At 43.1% G+C, this 23,358-nt stretch overlaps 1 protein-coding gene across 1 annotated transcript in view; it reads right to left on the reverse strand.

Moving 5' to 3' along the window:
* NRXN3 (neurexin 3) overlaps positions 1 to 23,358 on the reverse strand; it is a 1,831,517-nt gene that overhangs the window by 478,422 nt on the left and 1,329,737 nt on the right.

The following is a 23,358-nucleotide window of genomic DNA, read 5'->3' on the forward strand; positions in this document are numbered from 1 at the left end:
TGACTTGTGTGAGGCAAGTGGTGATGGTGGGATTAGAACACGGGCCTCCTCATTCCAAAGCTTGGACTTTTTCCACTAGGCCATTATGGCCTCCTTCTCATGCTTTCTGTCTCCAAAATACATCCTGTCTTTTATTCCCTAGATCAAAGCTGAGAGTCAGAAAACCTTTTCAATCTCCCCAACCCAGAAGGTTGTGTAGATACTCTATGCAAATATTTACTCAGTGGGAAGCAATTATTATCACGATTGTTAAGCACTTACTTTGTGTCAAGCATTTTTCCACACTCTAGAGTGGATACAAATTAATTAGTTTGGACACAGTCCTGTCCCACATGGGGCTCACAGTCTAAAAAGGGAGAACAGGTATTGGAGTCCCCATTCTACATTTACGAAAAAAAAAAAAAAGAGAAGTGAAGTGACTTGCCCAAAGTCAAACAGCAAGCAAGTGGTGGAGCCAGGATCAGAACCCAGGTCTTCCTACTCCCAGGTTTGTGCTCTTTTCCCTAAGCCATTCTGCTTCCCTTAATTCTCTAATGCTTTATTAAACATTAAGCAAAGTTTAATAACTAGTCTATTGATCAGTAAAAGCAACATGAATGATGAAAACGTGACACGTGTAATCTTTGGTTGAGACCTGGAGAGTGAAAAAAATTCAAAGCCTTGAATTGCAGAAAGAGCTATCCCAGGTTTCCAGAATTTAGCAGCATGAATCCAGTTTATTGTGGATGCCAATCATACTTACCAATCAAGGAAATATCTTTTGGATGATGAGTGTCTAGGGTAAGGGGAGCCTGTGAGTAAGAGGGCATAGTTGCTACTCACAAAGTTTACCATTGTCTTGAGTGACTTGCTCAGTAGAGCCTTCAAAAGCTAAGTGGTGCATCATCACAGCACAAATTAAAGGAGGCACCCAGTTAGTGGAAAGGAGGTAAACATTTTCTCCTTGCTACTTTTCATGAATGAGAAAAACGGCAGCTTTCTCCTGTCATTCAGCATTTAGCATAGAGTCCTTGAGGATCAGAGCTTACCACAACACCAACTTCAGGGCTACGAAAAAGGCTTTGGAAAATCTGGGGGTCACTGGACCAAACTTGTAATGTAACCATCCTCTCTCAACTCCTTCCTTTCTCTTAAATTCTCTATGGCACAGTGGATAGAGCATGGGCCTGGGAGTCAGAAGGACATGGTTTCTAATACCAGCTCCATCACTTGTCTGCTGTGTGACCTTAGGCAAGTCACTTCACTTTTCTGTGCCTCAGTTACCTCAATTGTAAAATGGGGAATAAGACTGTGAGCCCAATGTGGGACAGGGACTGTGTCCAACCCGATTTGCTTGTATGCACCCCCATGCTTAGTACAGTACCTGGAATATACTAAGTGCTCAACAAATACCATTATTATTATTATTATTATTCTGAGCCTTAACCAGTCACTTCTCTTGCATTCTTTTGCCAAATACAGCATCAAAATCATTTATTGGGAACTTTAAGGACTGGTTTTCAGTCATTTCTCTGGGGATGCAAGAGGACTCTTCTACTTCTTCCGGTATCTCTCCAGGTTCCATTCATTTTCAAAAACAATGACAAATGTCTAGTAAATATATTAACCAATTCCTGTAATTCATCAGTAATTTGGTCAACTGGGCTTACTGGTCTATTTGCTGCTCCTTTTATGATCAATATTTTTTCATGTCCTTATTTCCTTTTCAATACTCCATTATGAGTAACTATATGTGTATATATATATATATATATAAATAAAACGTTGCATATATTTTATTTATATATACAAAATATGGAGGAGCAGAACAGCCTAGTGGATAGAGTATGGGCCAGGCAATCAGAGGACCTGGGTTCTAATTCTGCCTTGGTCACATCTGCTGTGGGACCATTGACAAATCACTTAACATCTCTGTGCTTCTGTTCCCTCAACTGTAAAATGGGGATGCAATGTCTGTTCTCTCTCCTACTTTGCCTGTAAGACCTAGGTGGGTCAGGAATTCTGACCAACCTGATTAACTTGTGTTTACCCCAGCACTTAAAACTTGACATATAGTAAATGCTTCAATTATACACACACACACACACACACACACACACACACTTTAGTACAAACAATACTGCATAAGTTGATCAAAGGCAAATGACCACTTTGTATTGGTTGCATGCAACATATAGCTCTAATGAGCTCAAGGAGAGTGAAGTATAGTCTCTTTTTCCCTGATAATTACTTATGAAAGTTTTCTGTTTTTGCTTCTGTATATTTTTTATGTAGTTTGCAGCTGAGGTGTCAAATTCTAGTCTACTTTGATTTCCTATCCTCTCTTCATGTGGCATGAAGATTCCCCTTTACTTGTGTTTTGTGGTCTCTGCCTTTGCTCTCTTTAAGGGAAATAGTAATTTGCTGTGGTATAATTACTATGCCTATCAGGATATTCCAGCACAGCTGAGAATTGCCACTGGGGTTGCACTTCCTTGGATAACAAGTATTGCACAAGGACATGAATGGAGTGCATGCTGGGGCCCAGGAAAAACACAAAAAGCAAAACTTCCCCTTCCCACCTGTACTCAACTAGAAGTGAAAGTAATGCCTTGGGATATATACTATGGGCTCACTATTCATCCCTCTGAAAAAAGTTATCATTCATGCACGTTTAGACAGGGTGCTGGATCACATGGATTTGTTTCTCCTCCCTTATTGACACCCATGCCCATCACCCCCGCCAGCTCTTCCGTACACTCAACTCCCTTCTCAGGCCCCCGGTTCCTCCCCCTCCTCCTTCCCTCACCCCCAACGATCTGGCCTCCTACTTCATTAACAAAATTAAATCCATCAGGTCCGACCTCCCCAAAGTCTCTTCCCCCCTTTCTCCAACCCCCCGGCTCTCAACACTCTCTGCTACTCTCCCATCCTTCCCAGCGGTATCCTCAGAGGAACTCTCCTCCCTCCTCTCAAGGGCTACTCCAGCCACCTGTGCTTCTGACCCCATTCCCTCTCATCTTATGAAATCTCTCGCTCCATCCCTTCTCCCCTCCTTAACTTCTATCTTCAACCGCTCACTCTCCACTGGTTCCTTCCCCTCTGCCTTCAAACATGCCCATGTCTCTCCCATCCTAAAAAAACCCTCTCTTGACCCCACCTCACCTTCTAGTTATCGTCCCATATCCCTCCTACCATTCCTTTCCAAACTCCTTGAACGAGTTGTCTACACGCGCTGCCTAGAATTCCTCAACAACAACTCTCTTCTCGACCCCCTCCAGTCTGGCTTCCGTCCCCTTCATTCCACGGAAACTGCCCTCTCAAAGGTCACCAATGACCTCCTGCTTGCCAAATCCAACGGCTCATACGCTGTCCTAATCCTCCTCGACCTCTCAGCTGCCTTTGACACTGTGGACCACCCCCTTCTCCTCAACACGTTATCTGACCTTGGCTTCACAGACTCCGTCCTCTCCTGGTTCTCCTCTTATCTCTCCGGTTGTTCTTTCTCAGTCTCTTTTGCAGGCTCCTCCTCCCCCTCCCATCCCCTTACTGTGGGGGTTCCCCAAGGTTCAGTGCTTGGTCCCCTTCTGTTCTCAATATACACTCACTCCCTTGGTGACCTCATTCGCTCCCACGGCTTCAACTATCATCTCTACGCTGATGACACCCAGATCTACATCTCTGCCCCTGCTCTCTCCCCCTCCCTCCAGGCTCGCATCTCCTCCTGCCTTCAAGACATCTCCATCTGGATGTCCGCCCGCCACCTAAAGCTCAACATGTCGAAGACTGAGCTCCTTGTCTTCCCTCCCAAACGTTGTCCTCTCCCTGACTTTCCCATCTCTGTTGACGGCACTACCATCCTTCCCGTCTCACAAGCCCGCAACCTTGGTGTCATCCTCGACTCCGCTCTCTCATTCACCCCTCACATCCAAGCCGTCACCAAAACCTGCCGGTCTCAGCTCCGCAACATTGCCAAGATCCGCCCTTTCCTCTCCATCCAAACCGCTACCCTGCTAATTCAAGCTCTCATCCTATCCCGTCTGGACTACTGCACTAGCCTTCTCTCTGATCTCCCATCCTCGTGTCTCTCTCCACTTCAATCCATACTTCATGCTGCTGCCCGGATTATCTTTGTCCAGAAACGCTCTGGACATATTACTCCCCTCCTCAAAAACCTCCAATGGCTACCGATCAATCTGCGCATCAGGCAGAAACTCCTCACCCTGGGCTTCAAGGCTCTCCATCACCTCGCCCCCTCCTACCTCACCTCCCTTCTCTCCTTCTACTGCCCAGCCCGCACCCTCCGCTCCTCCACCACTAATCTCCTCACCGTACCTCGCTCTCGCCTGTCCCGCCATCGACCCCCGGCCCACGTCATCCCCCGGGCCTGGAATGCCCTCCCTCTGCCCATCCGCCAAGCTAGCTCTCTTCCTCCCTTCAAGGCCCTGCTGAGAGCTCACCTCCTCCAGGAGGCCTTCCCAGACTGAGCCCCTTCTTTCCTCTCCCCCTCGTCCCCCTCTCCATCCCCCCGTCTTACCTCCTTCCCTTCCCCACAGCACCTGTATATATGTATATATGGTTGTACATATTTATTACTCTATTTATTTATTTATTTATTTTACTTGTACATTTCTATCCTACTTATTTTATTTTGTTGGTATGTTTGGTTCTGTTCTCTGTCTCCCCCTTTTAGACTGTGAGCCCACTGTTGGGTAGGGACTGTCTCTATGTGATGCCAATTTGTACTTCCCAAGCGCTTAGTACAGTGCTCTGCACATAGTAAGCGCTCAATAAATACGATTGATTGATTGATTGATTTGTTTGGATAAAAATAATGTTGCAATTTGGTTCTCCCTGGGAAAAAAAAAAGCAGCTTCTGAAATCAAGACAACTACAAGCCTAGTTTTTAGAAAACACCAGGGTAGTTATAGGAAGCAGTTCATTTAGTATCATGCCCAGTGGAATCTGATCTCTATGTCCCCAGACAATGAGGATAACAACATACGTTCACTGGCACCATATTTTGCTGAATCAACATGCATCCAATTAACAATTATGGATGGGAGCCCTAACAGGCCAGTAGATTTCTCTAGGAATTACCTGAAGGAAGCATAACAAAGGTTAAATGATTTCCAACAGATATAAATATTTCAAAACCTTTCCTAGCATTTTCTACGACAGTCCCTGGAGGCTTATTATGTTTCTTCAGCTGAAAAGCAGAATGACCTTGTGAAAAGTCAGGCCTGGGAGTTGGAAGACCTAAGTTCTAATCCCAGCTCCTTCATTTCCTGGCTGTGTGACCTTGGGCAAGTCTTTGAACTTCCCTATCCCTCAGTTTCCTCATCTGTAAAATGGGATTAAATATCTTCTCCCCATTCCATGTTAGATTGTAATACCCATTTGGGACAGGGACCTATCCATCTGATGGTGTTATCAGTTCCAGCACTTAGGGTAGCACTTAGAACACAGGGCTTAACAAATGCGACAGTTACATTATTATTATACCATGTGATTTTAAAAGTCTCTGCAAGTATTTGATAGGTAAACTGAATGTCCCTAGAAGTGGGTATGGTCATGAGAAAGGTGGGCAGGGGTCCAGGGCTTTTACTGAAATAGGAAGCAATTCTAAATCTGAGCAAATAAAACACACCTGAAAATCTTGTTATAATATATAATAAGATATAATTTAAGCTCCCAGAGTGTTATCAGTTGCAGTGTTTCTAGGTTTTGTTTAAACATGCTGGCTAATTCCAATTCATTAATAAGTAAGAGTGAGGGAAGAGGAATGTCAGTCAGGTAGAACAGTATGTGGATTTCTTTCCCACACCTCTATGCAATGATCAATCAGTGCCTTTCTGTCCTCCTACACTCCAAGACCCCAACCCCTATTCACCACCCAAGTGAGCCACTGCTACCTAATTCCAACCAGAATACCTCTTTTGTGATCTCCGTCTTTTTTCTCTCCCACCATTCCCTTCCAGTTTATCTTAATCCTGATCTGAGTTTTCCTCTTATGTTCTTTGGCCTCTTGTGAGGAAAAAAAAAATTCATCACCAGACCAAATTGTCCAGAGTTAAGCACATGACAACTTCAACAAGGGAGACTCCTCTGTGACTTCCCCCATCTTAACCTCACAACCGAAGTCACCACCAGAGCAGGAAGACTTCGGGATAGATGGATATCAACCCATGTGCAATTTGTGTTAAACCAAATACACGGTGAATTCAATCATTCGTCCTGAGAAGATTGGGTGCCAAACTGTGTAGCCTACTAAGCCTCTCTTCAGAGAATGAATTTTCTTCCCCAGAAGACACTTCTAGGAACTGCTGTGACATAGTAATCATACAAGCTAGACCTATGGGGATGATGAATCAGGGGCCCCACTGAGCATGGACCTAGTGTAGAACCAGCAATGGTTAGCTCATTTCCAAAGGGTTCTATCATTCACACCAAGGACTGGTAAAGAGAGTTTGGCCGATCAAATCATCTGAGCAGCACAGATGCTCCTAGGTTCCTAATGAAAACAGGAGGAGTCAAGGAGAAATAGGCTCCCTGAGGCAGCACAGCACAAGACAAACCGACAAATCATCTACAAATAGAAGCTGTAGAACATGAAGTTTAAAAAAAAAAAAAAAAAACACACCCTCGTGACAAACAGGAAAAAAATCAATTCAGCAACTTTAAGCACCTGCCTTAAAGGTGTCCAAATGACTTTTAGCAAAAATGCAAGGCAATCTGAACAGTTCTTTCCTAAACCACTGATATGCTATGGAGTTTTGTTGTAAAATACCATGCACTAACTGGATATGTCACTTCAATATTAAGAATTACAATCTTAAAAATATCAACTACAAAGTCCAGCATTCCTCTGGGAAGGGAAAGTAATTCTGCCTTGTAAAAAATTATGCTATTACAGGAGACAGTCTGCTATGTCAATGATCCAAAAGAAATGGAAGCACTTTTTGGATGGGTTGTATCCAGATCCCATATTAAACAATGTCCATACATTGTTTATTTTGTGGTTATCTCAGGATCATGAACAAGTGCTGAAATCAATATTTGTGGATCATCAGTGTTAGCATCAGTATTTGCAAATATGCATAAAGTGTTCACTGTGTGCTACATCTGTCCTAGGTGATGAGAAAGGTACAAAGAAACTTTAAGAAACAAATAGTTATTTCATTTCACTTGAATACAGAAACCATGAGCAACTGTTCCTATGCTATGCTCTTAGGGAATATTCACATTAAAAGCTACTGCTGTATTAATTTTTCCAGTTACCTTTTAGAAGGTTACAGTTTACCACAAACTGAAAATAAATTGATGGTAGTGCCATTCTAAAGAAAAGAAAACCTCCTTTATCACTGTGTGTTGCTGCAATTTTTAAGCAGAAGTATGCATCAGACAAGTCCATGAAGAAACTTTATGCTACATTTGGCATTGATTGTTCAGACCTGTATAATAATAATAATCATGGTACTTGTTAAGCACTTATTATGCGCAAGCACTGGTAAAAGCTCTGGGACAGATGTAAGTTAATCAGGTTGAACACAGTCCGTGTCCCACATGGGGCTCACAGTCTTAATCTCCATTTTACAAATGAAGTAACTGAGGCCCAGGTAAGTAAAATGATTTGCCCAAGGTCACACAGCAGACATAAGGAGGAAATGGGATTAGAACACACAACCATCTACCAGACCTGTGCTTTAAGCATTATGCCATGCTGCTTCTCAATTCACTGAGTGGGAAAAAAGAGTCAATGATTTTTCCAGAGATTATTCATTCATTCATTCAATTGTATTTATTGAGCTCTTACTGTGTGCAGAGCACTGTACTAAGCGCTTGGGAAGTACAAGTCGGCAACACATAGAGACAGTCCCTACCCAACAGCGGGCTCACAGTCTAGAAGGGGGAGACAGACAACAAAACGTATTAAACAAATAAAATAGAATAAATATGTACAAATAAAATAAGTAGAGTAATAAATATGTACAATCATATATACATATATACAGGTGATGTGGGGAGGGGAAGGAGTTAAGGTGGGGGGGATGGGAGGGGGAGGAGAGGGAGAGGAAGGAGGGGGCTCAGTCTGGGAAGGCCTACTGGAGGAGGTGAGCTCTCAGTAGGGCTTTGAAGGGAGGAAGAGAGCTAGCTTGGCCAATGTGCGGAGGGAGGGCATTCCAGGCCAGGGGGATGACGTGGGCCAGGGGTTGATGGCGGGACAGGCGAGAACAAGGCACAGTGAGGAGACTAGGAGGAGATAAATATAGACCCTGGGAGATTGGACTCACTATGTTAAAAAAAAAAGTGTAGATGGCTGTCCTTCAGATTTCAAAGCTGACATCAATAGGGGTGTATAACACTTATGCTTGACCATTCTTCCCTCATTGCATGCATGTAAACCTATCCCCTCCTACCCTGTTACATCTGCAATGCTTGGTGACATTTTTGTTTATGTCTGACTATACAAACTAAAGTTTGTCTCTGCCTGTGCTTAACTTGTGCAGGGTTTTTAACCTAGCACCCATCCCTTTACCAAGTATTGGCCTCTGTTCTTTGAAAGGCACTCCATTCCTAATCCTGAAGGCCAGGATGGTCTGTCTCCTGCTGATGGCTCTTAACTGCCTTTATATGATGCCATGTGCGGTTTTGCTTCATTATGTCTTTTAAATGGATTCCCTCCACCACTTCAATTCACCATCCTGCAGCTGTTGGGTTTCTTTCTGTCATCCATTTTCATCAAGTATTCCATCCTAGCATACAAGTTTAAGGCTGTGAGGGAGCAAATCTGGGGGCCCCAATTGTATTTTCCCTTGAAGATCTTGAAACAGGCAGAAAAGGACTTAGAACATGTTATGAGCGATTTCCTAGCTCACAGAAGGAGGGAAAATGATTCTCTAAAGACCTTATTTTTTTCAAATAAAGAATTTCCAAACTAATTTCACAACTGAGAGGACTTCTTAGAGTAAGGAAAAAAAAATGGCCTGATTTGGGGAGCATCGACGACAAATTCAACTGAATTCAGTGTTTTGCATGGTTGTTGTAAAAATGGAAGGAGAAGAGGAACCTATTAAAGTATCACAATATTAATGAAAAGCCTGGAAGAGATAAGAATACTAAGCAAGAGGAAAATCTATAACATCTTAAATTCATCTAGAAGGGTTACATTGGGAAATAAACTAGGCAAGCATGCCAGGCAGGTTCATTATTAGCTGACAAACCATTGGACTTGTTCAGAGAGCAACTAAGAGATGGCTGGCTTCATCAATCCCTTTAATCTCTGATTTATTACTCAGATGGTCCCTGCATAAACTTCTCAAATCACCTTACCACCAGTTCTTACGAGGGGTTCAAGTAATGTGGAACTGCACATTGTGAACCCTTTCATTTGTGCTGGAAGGCAACTGAAAGAAGGAAGAGTCATTCCCCAAGGGAGCACAAAATGGTGAGTTCCTCCAAATTTATAAGCTGCGAAAGGAGAGTTGCCAATTTTTTTTTTCCATAAAAATCTCCCAGGTGAATGGAAGGGTTTTAAAGAGCTGAATATTGGAGTGGGACATGTTCAGGGTGACTAAGACACCATGGTGTAATGACCTCATTTATCTTTGTGAGTCTGGAGGCTACAAATGCATTCATATAGAAATCTGCAGGTTCATTGGATTAATGAAAGGCCGGCTGAAAATGCAATATATTGTTTATGAAAACAGAGCACAATAACATCTTTCAATCTTCCAAATGAACTTCATTTGTGATTGTTTTGTCTCCAGTCCACTACTCACATCCTTCTCCTTGAATAAAATTCCCTCCCACCTCAAATCTTTCTAATGCCATCAGTTTCCCACCAAAGGCCTCCTAGACACCTCCTCCAAGTTTTTTTTTTTAATCTTTTGTTTCTATGCTTCAATTCTGTGCTTTTATCATGTATTTTGCAATTGAGTCTTGTTTCTCCCATCATATTGTAAGGTCCTCAAGGGCAGGTAACTTTTTTGTATTGCTACCAAGCACCTTGCATGATAATAATAATACTACTAATAATAGTATGTGAATGTTCTGTACATATTATGTTCTATTATAACTTAATTGCCTCCTTACTCCTGCCTGGAACCACCCAGACCTCTTTCAAATCTGCCAGATCACAGATCTCCCCCTTCAAACTTGTTTTGAAATCCCACCTAATCCAGGAGGCTTTCACTGATTATTTTTCCCCTCCGGAGACTGGTTGCATCAACTGAAGCCTGGGCCTGAACTGTATTGTGAGAGCCCCCTCCCCCCTCACATGACACACATGGATGTTGAGAGGTCATTCATTCAATGGCATTTGAGTGCTTACTGTGTGTACAGCACTGTACTAAGTGCTTGGGAAGTACAAATCGGCAACATATAGAGACGGAGAGTTGACTTTTTTACCTGTGAAGTTGTCTTTTGTTTCATTTCTAACCTTTTCCTACTGATGTTCAATATTTTGGCCATTTTGGGGGCTACTTGCATATATTATGATACTTTTTCCTCAAACATTTGATTTTTTTTACTTCTTTTTCACTATTTTATTTTGCCTATTAGTAAAATTATTTAGAGTCAAACTGTGATTTGGAGTCATATTTTTTTCCTCTCTCCTCAATATAGTTCCTTCCCAAATTCTGGGCAAATCATTATGACTCAGTTTCCTCACCTGTAAAATGGGAATTACATACCTGTTCTCCCTCTCCCTTAACCTGTGAGCCCCATGTACAGGGATGTGTCCAACCTGGTGATCTTATATCTACCCTAGTGCATAGTACAGTGCTTGGCACAGTGAGTACTTAAATACTACAGTGTTACTATTATCATTATTATTAATCTTGATTAAAGCACCTAAATGTCCCTTGTTTCATTTCCTTCAAAATACCTCAGGAAACATTCATTCATTCAATCGTATTTATTGAGCACTTACTGTTTGCAGAGCACTGTACTAAGGACTGGGGAAGTACAAGTCGGCAACATAGAGAGATGGTCCCTACCCAACAATGGGCTCACAGTCTAGAAGGGGCTCACCATCTAGAACAGAAATACTAACTTTTATCCCATCTCAGAATTCATTTCTTTGGAATTTGTCACAATGCAACATTTTTCTTTGGTAATCCTATACATTACTGAACCATATCTACAGTGAACAACTGAGTTCCAGGGAAAAGAAATGCTCAGGTCAGGTCTAGTCCCATTTTTACTTCCTCTCTAGTTCCATTCTCTCTTTCTGTGTCAGCAGCCATTTTCTTCCCTTATGGGATGCCTAGAGGGGTAAAGGCTAAGGCAGATGATTTTTTTTTTTACTATATATATAAAAAACACTGAAGAAAGGAAGGTCATAACATTTCAGCATACCTACACAAATTATCTGGAAAATTAAGCACATGTGAGCCTTACCTATAAATTTTAGATCAATTAAAAAAGTCCTGTGGAAATATTCAGGTAATTCCAATTAAAGTTTATCTTCTGTACATTACTGTGTGAGACCATCAAAAAGATAATTCAGGCATTTCTCTTGGCAAAAGGAAGGCAACACACCTCAAAATTCAGGGAAAATTAAGTGGTTATCAGATATGGCTGTTAATAGTGAACTGATGGATCAGTGGGGTGGGAAATGTGATATAAAGTATATTAAAATTTTAGCTGAATTGTATAGCCCACTGTGGGCAGAGATTGTCTGTTTGTTGCTGTATTGTCCTTTCCAAGCACTTTGTATGGTGCTCAGCACACAGTAAGTGCTTAATAAATACTACTGATCGAATGAATTTAAAAATCAAGTCCTAATTCAAACATTTATTTGAATTCTAATCTGGTCCCTATGGGCATAAAACTCAACCTATAGTGAACAAAGCAGTGGGAAATATGCTATAATTAGTGGTCCAAAGGTATTTGTAATGTTGCTTAGATGCTATATTATGACTTTATGACATCAATCATCCATGATCTTCCTTCCCTTTAATAGGTGTTTTCATCTCCTCCAGTTGAAAAGGGGAGGCTCCATCCTGGTTTAGGAAGGAGATGGGGCATCCATCAATACTGAAAAAAAATTAAACTCTCATGTCAAGCTCAATGGGTGCAGTTTCACATAGAGTATCGATGAATTAAAGGTCAGCTTCATCTTTCTCCAACAATACGTGCACTGGCCATTATTTTCACTTGACTTTGCTAATGAGAAAACCAAATCATTTACAATATAGTTCAATAACAGCCTAACTTCAAGGGGGTAATAAGTGAGAGTCCTAAGAGTCCTCTTGATTAGATAGACATTGCTGGACCATGGCAGAAACTTGGATAATAAAACTCAAGAGCACTATGGGAAGTTTTACGGTGTTATGCTAGGGTGACGCTGGATGATAACTATGATAACATTTCTTACATTTGGACCTAAACTCAAAAGGGGAAACTTGTCAACAATAAAAATGATTCAGGTTAAGAGATTTTCCTCCCTGTCCTCATGAGGAAAGTGGGTGAAGAGAGGTGGGGATGAGGGTTCTTAAAGAATTGGAAAGCAAGACTGTGCATTTAAGCTATTGGAAATAAAAGAATTTGCAGAGAATCAACTGAACTAAATTTTACTAAATTTTGCCATGACAATCTCTCCTTGTTATGAGAAATAATTCATCCAATGTTCTAAGAAAGGAAAACACTAAATACTAGGTGACACCAGTGTCAAGTTTAAATATGGCATTGCGACTGGCAAAACTATAATCCAGCTGTCCAAGCTGGGAAACACTGCCAGATGTGTTCAAGGATTCTGGTGGTTAGCATCCTCTGGCAGCAAGTGGGAAGATGTGAACCTGTGCTCCTTTTCTGGAAGTGACTGTTGTTTCAACATGATGAAAAACACAGGAATCTGGACTTCACAGGAGGTGCCATATTGAAAAGCCTACTTCCAGCAAATTACTCATTCATGTTTGAAAGAACTAGCATGTCTATCCCACAGGAAAATATCAGGACCCTTTCATTATATTTGATTCATCCTGACATTCTCGTCATCCAACCCAGCAACAGGTTTCTCCATTCCCAATAATTTGCCATGAGAATTCTTCAACTGTCGGTGGTCCGAGTAAAGACAAATAGTACTTTGAAAAATTCAGGTTTAAGACACAGGATTCACCAATCAATCAGTAGTATTTCTTGAAAACCCACTGTGAGCAGAGAACTATACTAAGCTCTTGGGGGAATTCCATACAACTGGTAGACATTTCTGCCCTCAGGGACCTTATTAACCTAATGGGGAAGGCATACACTAAAATAGACTACAGGTAGCAAGAAGCAAGAGATCACAAAGGTATGTATGCCACCAGTGTGAGGTTTGCATTACATAAGCCAGCTTCCTCCCTCCTCATATTCCCCTTTCTGTTTCCCCTCATCCTCCAATCAAGGACACGCCAGTGATGACCCCTTTCCCCTATGTGGCTCCCAAAGCCACTAGGCTGGGTAAGCAGGGTAGGGGAAGATAAGGGGCTAGCAGTGGGAAGATTAGGGGTGGTGGAAACGGATGGCAGCACAGCTACAGGTAGGATCTCATGGTCCACCCTTTCTCTCAAGCAGTGACAGCCGTGTAGCTCCTTGGACTGCTGAGTGGCCTCCAGTCTGTATGCTTCTTGTGAGCAGGGATTGTGTCAGCCTGCTCTATTGTATTGGACTCCCCCAAGTGCTTAGTACAGAGCTCTGCACACAGTAAGCACTGAGCACTGAACAAATACAATTGACTGACAATCTCTTCCACAGGATGCAGAGACCGAAGAAGCTGCCAAATACGGACAAGACTCTTGAGGATACTCCAGCCATGAACTCCCCAAAACATCCTCCCAACTCCTTGGAAATCTTAACATGGCCTACTCATGAAAATGCTTTTTGTTGCTGCCCCTCCCTTCACCCAAAAAAAGTTTAAAATGTCTCTGTGTTCATTTGTTGATACAGGTAGTGCACACTGAATAACTAATTTCCCAATATACTGTATTTTTAACTTTTGGTATGATTTTTATGTTGACATGATTGCTCTTTATGATATTATAAAGCATATTAATGTAGCAAAATTACTCACCTAGAGTTGACTGACTATACCACTCTGGATATTTTTGATGAAAAAAATTGGGTATCAGGCCTTGTCTCAGGAGCCAGTTCCCCATTTACAATATTTTTTCTATGAGAAAATCGGTTCTGACATACATTTCTACTTCAGATTTAATTCTGAGGTAAGCTTGTTTTAGGCAGGGAATGTGTCTGCTATATTGTTATTCTTACTTTCCCAAGAGGTTAGTACAGTGCTCAGTAAATATGATTCACTGACTGACAATTGTATTCAAAGACCAACGACCTCCTGTATAGAAATATGTCTGTCATTCATCCATTGGCTCCCCCAAGACTAGGGATCTCTCAATTAAGGGGTGACTAGATCAGGTCTTGGAAACCAAAGGTTAAGGGAAAAATATACTTCTCATTCATTCATTCATTCGTATTTAAGCTAGTGGGGGTTATCCGTTAAGTAATATCTACAGTAACCATTGAGACAATTTCATTCTAGAACTTCCTATGGTGACACACATTAATGACCTGCAAGGCTCTGGAGGTTTGAGGAGAAGAAAAGAAGCTTAACCCTTCTCCCATTAGAGAATTAATGAAACTAAAAATGCTTCCTGTGCAATGTTTCCTCTGGTCTTCCAATTATCTTGGAGGCTAGAGATCAATTTAAAGAGATCTATAGGTTGAGGACTGGGGAAACATCACTTAAGACTGCTCCTTCCAATTTCCTTTTGCCCAGACTCCACTTTAATCACGAAGGAAGAGGTAAGTATTGCACCGTGTCTTAATTCTGTTATGAAGACCTTTCCAACCACCCTCTCCCTCCACTCCTTTGTACCACACATCTTCCCATCAGGGACCAACTGGCTCCTGAAAGAGAGAAGATGAAAAAGCGCAACTGGCAATCTCCCCGAGATGTGGGTCCAGATTTAGACCAGAGAATGTCAGACTCAATTTTGCAGAGGGAAAAGTTCTAATCTGATACTCAGCAGGAGGGCTGGCATAGAGGGTCTTACTGATGATTGCCTTCCAATCTGGCCCAGCCTCAGTCTCTTCATACACCCTGGCTTCAGTTGTCAAAGACACAAGGAAACAGCAAATCACCCCATATCCTATGAACAAGAATGATTGCCGAGGCTTGCACAATGTGACTGCCCACTTCCTCACTCTGCCCTCTGGGGTAAGACAGGAGAAAAGAACACTGAAGTGTCAAATGAAAGAAACTGGAAATGACAGTGTTGGGGAAGGAACCTGTTCAAGAAAAGGGCAAGGAATGCAACAGAGACTTCTTAGTTTCAAAGGAAGGAAGGGTGATGGGTTATTAGCCAATACAATATCAAGAGCTTACTCTCCTCTGACTTACCATTATTAAAAGCACTTCTTTTAACCCTTCCTATCTTCTCAAGTGAACCTTATGTTTCCCATATATTTGACTTAAGGAGCTCAATGACACAGCCACTAACATTATAAAACCTAAATAAAGTCATACCCCTTATGCTATGAGCCAATATAATAGCAGTGGCATTAGTTCTTTGTCCAGAAATGCTCTGAGCATGTTACTCCCCTCCTCCAAAATCTCCAGTGGCTACCAATCAATCTGCACATCAGGCAGAAACTCCTCACCCTCGGCTTCACCTCACCCCCTCCTACCTCACCTCCCTTCTCTCCTTCTACAGCCCACCCCGCACCCTCCGCTCCTCTACCGCTAATCTTCTCACCGTACCTCGTTCTCGCCTGTCCCACCATCGACCCCCGGCCCACGTCATCCCCCGGGCCTGGAATGCCCTCCCTCTGCCCATCCGCCAAGCTAGCTCTCTTCCTCCCTTCAAGGCCCTACTGAGAGCTCACCTCCTCCAGGAGGCCTTCCCAGACTGAGCCCCTTCCTTCCTTTCCCCCTCGTCCCCCTCTCCATCCCCCTCATCTTACCACCATCCCTTCCCCACAGCACCTGTATACATGTATATATGTTTGTACATATTTATATATGTTTGTACATATTTATTACTCTATCTTACTTGTACATATATATTATATTTATTTTATTTTGTTAGTATGTTTGGTTTTGTTCTCTGTCTCCCCCTTCTAGACTGTGAGCCCGCTTGTTGGGTAGGGACTGTTTCTATGTGTTGCCGACTTGTACTTCCCAAGCACTTAGTACAGTGCTCTGCACACAGTAAGCGCTCAATAAATACGATTGATTGATTAAGAGCTTAGTATGTGCCAAGCACTATAATAAACACTGGGGTAGAGACAAAATCATTAGATCCCACTTGAGGTTCACAATCTGAATATGAGGGGGAACAAGTATTGAATCCCCATTTTAAAAGTGAGCAAACTGAGGCCCAGAGAAGTTGAGAGACTTACCCAAGATCACAAAGCAGAGCCGGGATGAGAACTCACCTCCTTCTGACTCCGACGCAAGTGCTCTATCCACTCAACCACACTGCTTCCGATATCTTTTCATGATTCTGTTGCATCCTTTTGACTCTCTCTGTGACTAAAATACTCATGTAGAAACCTTTAAACTCTTCCACTGAGCCTGCCCTCTGGTTTATTTCAATGTACATAATCAGTGACCTCTACCCCTCGGCTTCAGCAAAAGAAAACAAGGTTCTTCTACTAAAATCTTTTTGCTTTTCCCTATGGTTCTTAATCTCACCGCCCATTGCTGTTTTTTCATAAGAAAATTCATTTTAGGGACACTATTTCAGCAAAAATGTTGCAAATAGGAAAATAGCATATCACGTCACTTCTATTTCAGAGCTGGAAGTTATTTTGAGTGAACATAATGGTCAAATGTAATACAGTCTTGCGTCATTATTAACCTTTCAGCTTTTCCCAACCTCTTCCACAAAAACACAAATAGAGACAATTTAGAGAGTCAATGAAAATCTCATTGTCAGTCTATATAAACTATTGCTTTTTTAAAAAAATCCTGCAACAGGAACTCCTTCCTCCAAATCAGGATGTTTTGCTACTTGAAAACCTTTTGACTAGTTCACTGTGGCAAAAATTAAGAAAAGCAATTTCTGCTGAAACAGGATTGGGTAATAATCATCTATCTTTTCTATATTATTGGAAATCTTCACTTGGCTATGCCACTTTTAAAAAAAGTAATTGATCCATTATCGTATACCTAGAAAATGAGTTGTTGTCAGGACCTATACAGAATGCAATTATGTAAAAGAGAGGCTTAAGGAAACTTCTAAAGGTTTGTGTTTGAGGAAATGTGTTACCTTTATAATGAAGCCTAGACTTTGTGCTCATCAAGATTAACACTCTACGCTAGTATTGAGGAGAAGGAGGAGGAGGAGGAAAAAGAGGAGGAGGAGGAAAAAGAGGAGGAGGAGGAAAAAGAGGAGGAGGAGGAAAAAGAGGAGGAGGAGGAAAAAGAGGAGGAGGAGGAAAAAGAGGAGGAGGAGGAAAAAGAGGAGGAGGAGGAAAAAGAGGAGGAGGAGGAAAAAGAGGAGGAGGAGGAAAAAGAGGAGGAGGAGGAAAAAGAGGAGGAGGAGGAAAAAGAGGAGGAGGAGGAAAAAGAGGAGGAGGAGGAAAAAGAGGAGGAGGAGGAAAAAGAGGAGGAGGAGGAAAAAGAGGAGGAGGAGGAAAAAGAGGAGGAGGAGGAAAAAGAGGAGGAGGAGGAAAAAGAGGAGGAGGAGGAAAAAGAGGAGGAGGAGGAAAAAGAGGAGGAGGAGGAAAAAGAAGGAGGAGGAGGAAAAAGAAGGAGGAGGAGGAAAAAGAAGGAGGAGGAGGAAAAAAGGAGGAGGAGGAAAAAGAAGGAGGAGGAGGAAAAAGAAGGAGGAAAAAAATGTGTGACATTAATTGAGGGTCTGGTGAGTGTAGCACACAGACATATTTCCTGCCTATACGGAGTTTACAATCTAATGAAGGCATCAGATACACAAAATAATTGCAAATTGTGGGAGCAGAAGGAAGAACTAGGATAAGATAGAAAGAATGAATATTTTAAGATGCAATGTCAGAATAAATCAGAATAACTGAATATATAATTAAATACAACTGCTGAGGATATACGCAAATAAATACGTGCTAGAGGTGGTTATTGGGTTGAAACAACTGGGGGTGTCAGGAACTAACCAGGAGGGGTAGGTAGGAACAGTGTGGCCAAGTAGAAAGAGCACACTCCTAGGAGTCAGGAGACCTAGGTTCTAACTTACTGCTCACCTGCTGTGTGACCTTGAATAAGTCACTTTACTTCCATGGGCATCTGCTTTCTCCTCTGTAAAATAGGGATTCAGTACCTGTTCTCCTTCCTACTTAGATGGTGAGTCCCCTCTGTTCAACCTGATCAACTTGCCTCTCTCCAGCACTTATTAGAATGCTTTACACATACTTAAATACCACAATCATTATTATTAGAAAGTGAAGTTAGTTTCAGCTATCAGGGTAAGTTTCCCAGAAGTACTTCACCACATCAATGTGATAACTAGTCACGATCAACTTCTCTTAATTTTTTTCTCCTTTAATTGCTTAGCAGAACAGGAGGCTGCAACAAGAATCTATCAGAGATGGATTGGTATTTACAGATGCAAGATAAATGAAGGTGCCATCCAGTTTCTTTCGATTGTGATGGAGTGGCCCAACAAGAACAGCTGAGCTTTTGTCTTGAGATTTCAGGGCCATTAACACACCAGGATGAATCAATTTCACTGCCAGTGGTTTGAACAGTGTCATTCACACTCTCTCCTCCCTGCCAGTTGCACTGCCACTGGGGCAACAAGCCCACTGAGTGAGGGCAGCAGGGAGAAGAGCTCATGGTGAAGGGCACACAAAGGGTTTTTATAATGATGAATCCTAAATGGCCCAAGTGACAAAGGCATATGGTCTATGGTGAGCAGAGGTCCATGGCTCAGAAGGCAGGTCCCTTGGTCCCTTTGGGAAGCAGGACGGCTTCTCAGAAGGATCTGGGTTCTAATCCCAGCTCCGACACTTGTCTGCTGTGTGACCTGGGGTAAGTCACTTCACTTCTCTGGGCCTCAGTTCCCTCATCTGTAAATTGGGGATAAAGAGTATGAGCCCCATGTGGGACGGGAACTGTCTCCAACCTGATTACCTTGAATTCATTCATTCATTCATTCAATCATTTATTTAGCGCTTACTGTGTGCAAAGCACTGTACTAAGCGCTTGGGAAGTACAATTCAGCAACTTATAGAGACGGTCCCTACCCAACAACATGCTCACAGTCTAGAAGGGGGAGACAGACAACAAAACATGTAGACAGGTGTCAAAATAGTCAGAACAAATAGAATTAAAGCTATATGCACATCATTAACAAAATAAATAGTAAATATATACAAGTAAAATAGAGTAATAAATCTGTACAAATATACATACAGGTACTTTGGGGAGGGGAAGGAGGTAGGGTGGGGGGGATGGGGAGGAGGAGAGGAAAAAGGGGGCCCAGTCTGGGAAGGCCTCCTGGAGGAGGTGAGCTCTCAGTAGGGCTTTGAAGGGAGGAAGAAGGCTAGCTTGGTGGATGTGTGGAGCGGGGACATTCCAGGCCAGGGGGAGGACGTGGTCAGGGGGTTGACGGCGGGATAGGCGAGAACGAGGCACAGTGAGGAGGTTAGCAGCAGAGGATGTGGGCCGGGCTGTAGAAAGAGAGAAGGGAGGTGAGGTAGGAGGGGGCGAGGTGATGGAGAGTCTTGAAGTCGAAAGTGAGGAGTTTTTCTTGATTCGTAAGTTGACAGGCAGCCACTGGAGATTTTTGAGGAGGGGAGTAACATGCCCAGAGCGTTTCTGCACAAAGATAATCCGGGCAGCAGAATTAAGTATAGACTGAAGTGGGAAGAGGCAACAGGATGGGAGATCAGAGAGGAGGCTGATGCAGTAATCCAGTTGGGATAGGATGAGAGATTGAACCAGCAAGGTAGCAGTTTGGATGGAGAGGAAAGGGCGGATCTTGGCAATGTTGCAGAGGTGAGACTGGCAGGTTTTGGTACCTGTATCTACCCCAGTGCTTAGATCAGTTATTGGCACATAGTAAGCGATTAACAAGTACCATTATTATTATTATCATTATTATTATTATTGATCATGTTATCCAGCTATATTTTAAAATTTCCTACTAGCTCTGCCCATTCTAGAGAATGTTCAACATGGTTTTTCACTGAGGAACCTTCGCTACTGGTGGCATAACCCTTGCTACCTTTCCCCAACAGGCAGAATGGGTAGAAATGGTGATAATGGTATGTATTAAGTACTTATGTGCCAAGCACTGTACTAAGCACTGGAGGAGATACAAGATAGGTTGGAGACAGTTTCTGTCCCACAAGGGGCTCTCAGTCTAAGTAGGAGGGAGAACAGGAATTTAAATCCTATTTTATAGATGAGGGAACAGGTATAGTGAAGCAGGATGGCTTAAGTGGAAAGGGCATGGGCTTGGGGGTTAGAGGACCTGGGTTCTAATCCTGGATCTGTCAATTGCTTACTGTGTGACTTTGGACAAGTCACTTAATTTCTCTGTACCATAGTTTCGCCAATTGTAAAAATGGGGATTCAATGTTCTCCCTCCTACTTAAGACTGAGCCGTACTGCCAGACAGGGGCTGTGTCCAATCCAATCAATCGTATTTATTGAGTGCTCACTGTGTGCAGAGCACTGTACTAAGCGCTTGGGAAGTACAAGTTGGCAACATATAGAGACAGTCCCTACCCAACAGTGGGCTCACAGTCTAGAAGGGGGAGGCAGAGAACAAAACATATTAACAAAATAAAATAGAATAGATATGTACAAGTAAAATAGAGTAATAAATATGTACAAACATATATACACACACACACACACACACACACACACACAGGTGCTGTGGGGAAGAGAAGGAGGTAAGTCAGGGGGGATGGAGGGGGGCAAGGGGGAGAGGAAGGAGGGGGCTCAGTCTGGGAAGGCCTCCTGGAGGAGGTGAGCTCTCAGTAGGGCCTTGAAGGGAGGAAGAGAGCTAGCTTGGTGGATGTTGGGAGGGAGGGCATTCCAGGCCAGGGGGATGACGTGGGCCGGGGGTCGACAGTGGGACAGGTGAGAACGAGGCATAGTGAGGAGATTAGCAGCAGAGGAGCAGAGGGTGCAGGCTGGGCTGTGGAAGGAGAGAAGGGAGGTGAGGTAGGAGGGGGCGAGGTGATGGAGAGCCTTGAAGCGGAGGGTGAGGAGTTTCTGCCTGATGTGCAGATTGATTGGTAGCCACTGGAAATTTTTGAGGAGGGGAGTAACATGCCCAGAGCGTTTCTGGACAAAGACAATCTGGGCAGCGGCGTGAAGTATGGATTGAAGTGGGGAGAGACACAAGGATGGGAGATCAGAGAGGAGGCTGATGCAGTAGTCCAGACAGGATAAGATGAGAGCTTGAACGAGCAGAGTAGCGGTTTGGATGGAGAGGAAAGGGCGGATCTTGGCAATGTTGCGGAGCTGAGACTGGCAGGTTTTGGTGATGGCTTGGATGTGAGGGGTCAATGAGAGAGCGGAGTCGAGGATGACACCAAGGTTGCGGGCTTGTGAGACGGGAGCATGGGTGTCAATAAGGGAGGAGAAATAGTTTTGTCTGGCAGAGGAGACAGCTGAGTTAAGGCAGGAAAGGATAAAGTTTAAGTGAACGAGGTTGGCATGGTGTTTAGACTTTTGCCAGCAGCGTTCGGTAGCTCAAGCATAACAGCGAAGGAGGCGGACAGTGGCAGTGATCCAGGGCTGTGGGTTAGTGGTACGAGAGCAGCGAAGGGAAAGGGGAGCGAGTGAGTCTAGCTGAGTAGAAAGGGTAGAGTTGAGCATAGTAATCTGATCATCAAGATTGGGTAGGGAGGAGAGGGAGGCGAGGTGGGGTGTGAGGTGCTCAGAAAGATGGATGGGGTCAAGAAAGTGGAGATCTCTGTGAGGGAGTAATATGGATTGGCAGGGGAAACGAGTGTGGTGGGGAGGCAGGTGAGAAGATTATGATCAGAGAGAGGGATTTCAGAGTTGGTGAGGGCGGACACAGTACAGCGGTAGGAGATGATGAGGTCGAGGGTATGACCAAGTTGGTGAGTGGGTGAGGTGGGCTGGAGCAAGAGGTTGGCAGCGTCAAGGATAGATAGAAGGCGGGCGGCAGAGGAGTCATCAGGGATATCCATGTGGATGTTGAAGTCTCCGAGGATCAGAGTGGGCATGGAAAAGGAGAGAAGGAAGGTGAGGAAGGGGTCAAAATCGTTAAAGAAGTTGGAGGTGGGGCCGGGGGTGGAGGTAGATGACGGCTACCAGAATCTGGAGGGGGTGGTAGAGGCGAATAATGTGGGCTTCAAAGGAAGGGAAGGAAAGGGAAGGGGGAGGAGGGATAGTGTGAAAGTGACATTGGGGGGCGAGAAGGAAACTGACACCTCCTCCTTTTCCGGTGAGTCTGGGGGAGAGGGAGAAGAGGACGCCTCCACTGGAGAGAGTAGCAGAAGAGACCGTGTCATCCGGAGACAACCATGTTTCAGTTAGGGCAAGGAGGAGTAGAGTGCTGGAAAGGAATAGGTCCTAATGAACCTAATGAATTTGTACCTACCCCAGCACTTAGAACAGTGTTTGATACATAGTAAGCACTTAACAAGCACCATAAAAACAAACAAGCAAACAGAGAATTTAAATGATTTGTCCAAAGTGACACATCAGGCAAGTGGCAGAGCTGGGATTAGAATCCAAATTCCAAGCACGTGCTCTTTCCATTAGGCCATGTTGCTTCCCTTACAGGAGCATATTAACACAAACATTTACTGATTTGGAGGGCTGTGCTATTTCCACTGGACCAAAAGCAGAGTTTTCTGTTTGTGAAAGAGGAAGTCACACTTAATTCTTTATTGGCATGATGGAAAGGGGAGGATGAGCAAGTCCATGAGGGAGTGAATAAATTTTGTCTCTTGTGGTTACACATTTTATCAACTTCTAATGCCATCTTCCACCTTAATTCTGGAATATGAAGGAGTAATTTGATGTATTTTTACTCTTGCAATGTGACCAGTAAGCTTGTTTACAAATTAGAGATTGTTTCAAGAAAATGTTCTGATGCTAGCAGATCCAATAGAACACATTTTGTTCAATAATTGAGATATTCTGGTGCTCCTTACATTTATATAGAAATACCTACATTTTTTCATAGTTCAAAGGAAGCGATGTGCTTACTTTCAGCCACATTAGTAATATATAATGGCGAATGGCATTACTATAAAGAATAACCTTTTTCAGAGTGATAAAGATTGGGCAATGGTAGCTTCAGGGATTCACATCTTGTGGCAAACAAGAACATTCTAAGAGCTACTTTGACAACTCACACACCATTTTTTTCCTGATCTTTCTAATTATTTGAAAGTACAATTCAGCAGTCG

The sequence above is a fragment of the Tachyglossus aculeatus genome, chromosome 1, assembly GCF_015852505.1.
Source record: "Tachyglossus aculeatus isolate mTacAcu1 chromosome 1, mTacAcu1.pri, whole genome shotgun sequence".
NCBI classification, from domain to species: Eukaryota; Metazoa; Chordata; class Mammalia; order Monotremata; family Tachyglossidae; genus Tachyglossus; species Tachyglossus aculeatus.